The 8,195-nt window shown below is 40.9% G+C and overlaps 1 protein-coding gene across 1 annotated transcript in view; it reads left to right on the top strand.

Annotated features, from left to right (window-relative positions):
* pdxdc1 (pyridoxal-dependent decarboxylase domain containing 1) overlaps positions 1 to 8,195 on the top strand; it is a 163,913-nt gene that overhangs the window by 1,219 nt on the left and 154,499 nt on the right. The window lies entirely within an intron of this gene.

Here is an 8,195-nt window from a genome sequence, read left to right as displayed (position 1 = left end):
CTATAATATTGCTCCCCATATGTGAAGTAGGTTGACTGCAGGCACAGACCCACACTGTCCCCCTCTTACAATGCTGTGATTGCTAGTATCACTCAGCCCTCTGTGAGTAGTAAACAGCCATCAGTGTGCTAATGATCCATTGTTAGGCTGATGGTCCTTCTTGAGCATGTGATCAGCTGGTTTTGGTTGTCAGCAGCAAACTGGTTGATCCACTCTGAGAAGGTGCTATTTAAGAGACTGAGCTGAATACAGCACCTCAGACTGAGGAAGTCTCTTGGATGAGAGACGAAACGTTTCTACATTTTTTTGCTTTGTTTTATTTATTTATTTATTTATTTTAAATGTCCAGAGGACCAGATTGAACTTTTTTAGATTTTTCTACCTGGATTATTGAGTATGCATCAGGACATTATATATGTTGTTTGTTGTTGTGGTTTCTTGGTTTTGTCTTGTCTTTTCTTTCCGCAGGTCTAGAGTCAGACTTCAATGATGTTGATTTGTGTTCTCTTTATCTCTCTCTCTCCTCTATTCCTATCTCCTTCTTTACCTTTTAACTCTTCTCTTACTTCTCTGCTTTTTCTTCTTTGTTTTTCATCCCCGTGTCCATTACATCTGAAACAAACCCAAAGCAAATTCTAATAAAATTTAATTTATATATCAAGTGGAGCATTAAGGCCAGCCATAATGCTCTGCTTGTGAAAGTAAATCTGTTGGGCATCACTTTGACACTCAGACAATAATTCTGAGTGTCACAATGTCGGACAGGACAAGGGGGAAAAAAAAATAGCCATTAAAGTGAAAACTGGATTTCATGATAAAGCCAGCACCATTTATTTATTTAATCTTCACTGATAAAAATAAATAAATAAAATGTTTCTAAAAATCGTTTCCACTGTCCATCCCAGACCCGTACCAGTCCGTCTGTCTGCTGGAATCAGGGTTTGGCCTTCATGATTACACAAGGCCGGGGTCCGGGCAATGGCCTTCTGTGAGTCAGCAGCTCGAGTCAGCAGCCTGCAGAGCACGCAAGGCCGGGATCTGGAGCCAGAGCCCCGAGTTGGCACCACAAAGGATCTTCCACAGTGACCAGAGGAGCTCGGAGCCAGGGAGATGATGCCCTGCCCGACCTTGCTCCGAGGCTCTGGTAGAGAGGATGGTGGAGATCGGCAGAGCTCTATCTAACTCGGTCTGAATGTTGTCGTTGGCCACCAAGCACAAAAAACATTTGCACTTCAGCATTAGATCACGGTGTTGTCAATATTGTTTTAAAAAATCTTTAAAATAGATCCAGCCGCTGCTCCGGGTTCAGAGAAATTACAAATGGCGGATCGGTGTGAAAAGTTTCTGAAAGATCCAGTGACTCCTCTCCCTGACCAATCAATGACCGACAGTGCGCTGACATCAAGTCTTAGGGTCCTGCTTGTCCTCAATGGAACCACAGAGACGTTACAAAGTCTATAGTCAATAATCCAGGTATACAATCCAACATTTTTCAGTCAGGTCATATGGATTGTTGAGCATGGACTTTGTTTTTTTCAACCAGTTTGACACGACTGCCAACAAGGAAGAGGGCTGGCAATGGAAGAGAGGGCGTACCAAAGAGACCATCTTATCACCAACATAAATGGTTTGTTCCACTTTGGAGTAAGCTGTTGGGGGAAGAATCAGTTTTGTGTTGTGTGTTTCCTTGACTGATGAAGCCTTCTGGATGGAAGGCAAAACGTTTCCGCACCAAAAAAAAAAAAAAAAAAAAAAAGAAACTGTCCAGATGACCTGACTGAAAAATGTTGCGTAGGTACTAAAAACCAGGCCAGTTCCACGAAGAAGGCCCGGTGGAAAAGAACACGGAACCGGTCTGAGCAGGGTAAAGGGGGGCCAAGGAGGAACTGTGGAAAAGGGGCTAATTAGATCTCTACAAGTTAATTGAACAAATCATTCTAAAGAGACTAATCACAGCTTTAGATCACATTCATACACTGATTGGACACATATCGAAAGCAATGAGGGGTTCAGTGTCTTGCACAGGGACACTTCGGCATGTGACTGCTGGTGGATTTGAACCCCCAACTCTTGCATTGGAGGACGACTGCTCTAACCACTCAGCCACAGCCACCCAAGTTATGCTCACAACATGAACGGACAGACTGACAGTATTTCCAGTTCCCCTCTTTGTTACGCAGCGGGGGACAAAAAATAGATTGGTGTACGTTTTCTTCTTCTGGGGTTGTCCTATGTCTGATCCAGGTTCTTCCACAGAGTGCAGTGCACATGACGGTAAATGTGTTCAAAACTTATTTCTACCAGTCAGTGGGTTTTCTTCTTGCTACATTAAGTTTTATTAAGGCCTAATTGTCAGATAAGCTCCAGATACTGACAAACTGGATTTAAACAATCATCTCAGTTCACAGACACAGCTACTATGATGTTCAAATATATTTTGCAATTTAGGATAATTTCCCGTCATGTTCTTCATATGCTTTTCTATTTGCATGTTACACTTTGATGTTACAAAATGTATGTTTATCAGTTTCACCATTTCTACAAGTAGATAACGAACTGTAAACATGAGATTACCGTAACAGCAGAGGTGACATGACCCAGTGCGAGGGTTGCCAGGTTGACCCTGAAATAAAACAAAAATAATCATGTTAAACACAAGTGATCAAAGTTGTTTTTACAAAGCATTAGGTATGATGCTGTGACCATTCCAGCACATACAAACACCAATTTCTCAAACGGAGTCAATGATTTAAAACAATTATGGAATAATTAGTGACATGAGGCGTATGTGGGAACATTTTGGGAATTTGTTAAAAGTTTTTTCATGTTTTAGCCTTTCAACCTTTAAACTGTGCTTTTTTTAAATTGCCTTCCAGAATGAAAAAAAGTATGCCCTTGTATTGTTGTGTGGACAGCCTGAACACAAACCTTTAAATTTCCAGAGGTCAAAGGTCACCTAACAAACGCACAAGCATGAACAGTAACACGATTAGATTACAGGATTGTGTTTGTGCTGCTCAGAAACTAGAGGAAAAACCTCCTGAACATAAATATTACTGGGGCTCAGAGTCTAACCACATATTTTACTGTTTGTGAAAAATACAGGATAATCCAACAATTATCAGTCAAGTCATCTGAACAGTTTAAAAAAACAAAAATTTATGTCAGATGACCTGACTGAAAATTGTTGGATTGTATACCTGGATTATTGAGCATGGACTTTGTTAATACAGGATAATGTTTATATAATGTATATATATATTTTTTCCATCTCTCACTCCTGCGGGTGAAAACAACCCAAAGAGACTTCAAAGAAATGGACCCAGTCTCAAAACGGGACTACTTTTAACAGCAACCTTAGACTTTTAGGTCAAGTTCTCTTGCATTTTGCTAATGTTTCACCAATTCCGGCTCCAAGCTAGCTCTCCCTGCTTTCTGCTTGTTTTGGGGGTGCTTCTGGTACAGTTGCTAGCATTTTCCCACTTCCTGATAGCATTTTGCTTCTTCCAAAACAGAGGGTTTTTTTTTTATTATTCCTCCCATTTTTGGATGTTGATTTGTAGCTATTTTATGTATTTATTTATTTTGCTTTTTACTTGCAATTTGCTTCCAATGGCACTTAATTCACTTTCCTGATCTTTGCTAGCATTTCACTACTTTTGGCACAATGCTAGATTTTTTTCTTCTTTTTACCATTGATGACATTTAGCTAGTTTTACTACTTGTACTAGTTTTGTTAATGAGCTAGCCATTTTTAGCTAACAGTGCAGCTAACCTCCAGCTGTAATTGTAGCTCATTCAATCTTTATTTATACAGGTTAGTCCCATTGAGCCTCGGGGACTCATTTACAAGAGAGACCTGATTTTAAATGGACTGTACTTATATAGCACCTTTCGATCTTACTTCAAGATACTCAAAGCTCTTTACACTACAATCTGTGTCCTCATTGACCCATTCATACAGCTCTACACTAGATCTCTACAAAGCTAATTGAACAAATCATTCTAAAGAGACTAATCAGAGCTTTTAGATCACATTCATACACTGATGGGACACACATCAGAGGCTATGAGAGGTTCAGTGTCTTGCCCAGGGACACTTCGGCATGTGACTGCTGGTGGATTTGAACCCCTAACTCTTGCAATGGAGGACGACTGCTCTAACCACTCAGCCACAGCCGCCCACAAACAACAAAGACTGATGACAAGAAGACAATCATAAAAAAAAGCTTACAAACTGAAACGAACAAATGAAAGAAAATGGTATTGAAAACAAATGCAACAGAAACAACTAGGTTGTAAAGCGATGTATAATACTAAAAACAGAAACATGTCTGCATTGGCTTTTCTGTGAACTTAGCAGATGTTTGAAGCAACTTAGATTAGTCAAAGTCACAAGCTTCAGATCTTTTTGCAAGATACTCCAGGATACAGGAGCAGAGTAGAAAAAGGCCCTTTTGCCTAGTTTAGTCCTCACTGAGAGAACACTGCATGTAATAATGTCCTGAGTGCACGCTGTAACTGCACTCACGCAGTGATGTATGACGGCAACAGACCTAGAAGTGATTTAAAGATGAAATTGTATCTGTGAGAGAGTCTAAGTGAAATTAATGATGACCAGTTAACCAGTGAATACAGGGTACAGTGATGGGTACGGTAGTTACAGCCAGTTATGAATCTTAGTGCACCATGATAGACAGTGTCCAACATCTGCAGGGTTCTTGTAGGGGCGTTCATGTAAATAATGTCACTGTAGTCAATGGAAGGAAGGAAAGTCACAGTTACAAGGCGTTTCCTAGCATTCAGTTAGACAGGATCTTTTTCTGAAAAAGAAACCCAGTTTAACTTTCAGTTTCTTTACTAAGTTTTCCATGTGGAGCTTAAAAGAGAGATGCGAGTCGACCAAGATACCCAAATATTTGTAGGAATCGACAATCTCAATAGGAGCCCCGTTTGAGGATAAAATCGACGGAAAAACTGCTGGGACCAACTTCCTATTTGAAAACAACTTCCCTTTGGTTTTGTCGGCGTTTAGGACAAGTTTGAGACTGAACAAAGATTGGAAAATGTCAAAAGTGGATTGCAAAATCTGGAAAACTTTAGCAACTGTTTTAGCTCAACAAACTAGTGTATCATCAGCATAGAAATGTAAGGATGCGTCAAGGATGCTCTGACCTACATTATCTATGTAGATTGTAAAGAGGGTGTGTCCTAAGGCTGAGCTTTGTGGTACACCATTGGTGATTGTTAAATAACTGGAGGAAGTTCATTCAACCTTTACTAGATTCTAAGGTGAATGTAGAAAACTAAAAACAGGAACATGTCTGCATTGGTCCCTGCCAGGAGTCCAACAGATTCTTAAAGCCACTTAGAGAGGTCAAGGTCGAGAGCTTCAGATCTTTTTGTAAGATATTCCAGGAAACAGGAGCAGAGTAAGTACCATTATGCTGATGTTACTATTCATGTGTTGTTTCCTGAAACCTGATTGATAGGAAGGTAAGATGTTAAATGAGACTAAAAATACTTTTTGATTTGAGATTTCATCAGTTTTTTCTAGAACCTTGGCTAAAATGCAGAGTTTAGAGATTGGTCGATAGTTGTTCAGTGAGGTGGGGTCACCTCCCTTCAGCAAAAGTAGAACAAAGGCTGTTTTCTCAGCGTCCGGAACGGAAGTTTGGCTATGGACAGGTTAAAGATGTGAGACACTGGTTCTGTGATATGTGCAACCAGCCTTAAGAACTAAGGTGGAAGGTCATCATGGCCTGCAGATTTTTTAGAATCTAAACATTTAAACAATTTATTAACCTCACTAACTGAAAATGGTGAAAATGAAAAGGTGTGGTTTACTGAAGACTGACTTGTAGAAGAAAAATGATTTGTGGATGTTTGGCTTAAAGCAGAAGTGGCTGAATTTCCATTAGTAACTGTGGCAAACAAGGAACTAGAATCAACAAAATGTCTGTTGAAACAATTCAGGATCTCATGCTTGTTTGACACAAGAACAGAGTTAACAAAAAGTTGTGATGGCAGATCAGATGAAAGAGAGCTGCTGGAGAGAGGCTTGGTTTTCAAGAATCTTTTAGGGTCATTTAGATCTGTGGTGGTCTGAGATAAGAAACAATTACGTTTTGCAGCTTTGACGGAAGTTGTACATTTATTCCGCAGCTGTCGAACTTGCAACCAGTCAGTGTCTGAGCCACATTTTCTTGCAGCAGCCCAAAGCTAATCTCTCCTGTGCAGAAGGTCAGCTAGATCAGAAGTAAACCATGGGCTGTCTCTTCCATTTATTCTGAACTGGCAAAAAGGAGCAGGTTTATTTACAAAGTAAATGAAAATATTCTGAAAATACCAAAAAAAGTTTAAGCTCAATAATCCAGGTATACAATCCAACAATTTTCAGTCTGGTCATCTGGACAGTTTATTTATTTTTTCTGAAACGTTTCACCTTCCATCCAGAAGGCTTCATCAGTCAAGGAAACATGCAACACAAAACTGATTCTTCCCCCCCCCAACAGCATACTCCAAAGTGGAACAAACCAGTTATGTTGGTGCTAAGATGGTGTCTTTGGCACACCCCCTCCTCTGGAACTGGCCCTCTTCCTCGTCGACAGTCATGTCAAACTGGTTCAAAACCAAAAAAAAAAAAAAAAACCATGACAAACTGGTTTGGGATTGTCTTAGCAGAAACCAGTTGAGAATCCAGGCTTGCTCTGATGTAAACTGTGACCTCCCTCCCCCCCTTCCTCTGACAGTCAGAGCGGTAGATGTTTAATCCATCAATTGTCACATCCTTATCCAAAATTGATTTGGATAGCCAAGTTTCAGAAATAAAAATTACATCAGCACCAGAAAAGACCCAAATCCTCAACAAATCAAATTTTCAAGGGAGGCTATGTGCATGAACGTGGAGAAAGGAAAGTGTAGTCCTGACATGTTTTTGAAATCATTTGGGGGTTGGGGGGGGGGGGGGGGAATTAGGCTGGATCCCAGACAGCAGTAACAACATTTTTATTAGACATTTTCTTGTGTTTTTTTGTGACAGATGTGTAATTACAGGAGTTAATATTGTGACACTTAGCCCTCATAATTAAAGAGAAAAATTTATAAAGACGTATTTACTTAGAACCCAAAAATAGTGAAGTTGGCAGCGAAAGGCAGCTCTAAAAGCATTAACAAGGTTCAGCGACTCCAAATAGTCAGAAATCTGAAAATGATGGGGATGGAGCAGAAGAGTTTCAGGCCAGACAGCATCATGGTTCAAATGGACCAACGAGCTCAGCATGGTGGTTCAACTGCAGTTTTAATTGGGCTGAGGGGAGCTCCAGCACCCCGATGCAGACAAACCACTCCAGCTGCTCTTGTGTTGAACAGAAGCTGGATCCAGAACCAACCGGTACAAACAGGTGATCCGCATCGAAGAACAGAGGGAGCTGCCAGAGAGTCTACTCGTTCTGGGAGGCATGATCCTGGCTCAGTTCGGATCACCATTCTTCCTTTTAAAAGGGAGTTTTTTCTTTCCACTGTTGCCACTGTGCTTGCTAAGGATGGGAGACTGCAACGAAGCCAAAATTCAACTTGTCTGCTGCTTCCTTAGATAGAGAACTTTACTAACTGGCTTTTTTATGTTTGTGAATGTTCCTGTAAAGTGCCCTGAGACAACTTGCTGTGATTTGGCGCTATATAAATAAACTGGATTGAATTGAATCTGATCCAGGTGAGAGAAAGAAAAAAAAGTCATGTAGAGCCCTCTGCGGGTTCAGGTCTGTCTGAACAGAGTTCAATGAAGTAAATGGACGATACAAGCAGCTGATCCGGAACAGATCCTTCAGATGACCAGCTCTGAACCGGTGGTCCCATACGGAGCCAAAATCCTGATGAGTGCAGTTGGAAGATCAGCAGAACTCTGATGCAGATGACAGTCTTACTTCAAGCAGCTCCTGCTCTGCACTTCCCGGAATGAGAGGCTTCCTCCAGGCAAGCAGTGGTAAGACTGACCGTAAAGGCTGGAGCCATCCTTGGCTCGGTTCTAGTCCCGTTCAGACAAACTCCTCCACAGCTGACAGCAAAATACCCAGCGCTTTGAGTATCTTGATCAGATAGAAAGGTGCTATACAAGTACAGTCAATTTACCATTTAACCCAGGTGTCATCAACATACCTGAACCAATGACTTGGTGGTGTCCCTGAAAAGGACGT

This window comes from Nematolebias whitei, chromosome 15, assembly GCF_014905685.2.
Source record: "Nematolebias whitei isolate Nwh7 chromosome 15, NemWhi1, whole genome shotgun sequence".
In the NCBI taxonomy this organism is placed as follows: domain Eukaryota; kingdom Metazoa; phylum Chordata; class Actinopteri; order Cyprinodontiformes; family Rivulidae; genus Nematolebias; species Nematolebias whitei.
The sequence above is the reverse complement of the archived record's forward strand: the minus strand, read 5'-3'. Positions and strand labels throughout refer to the sequence as shown.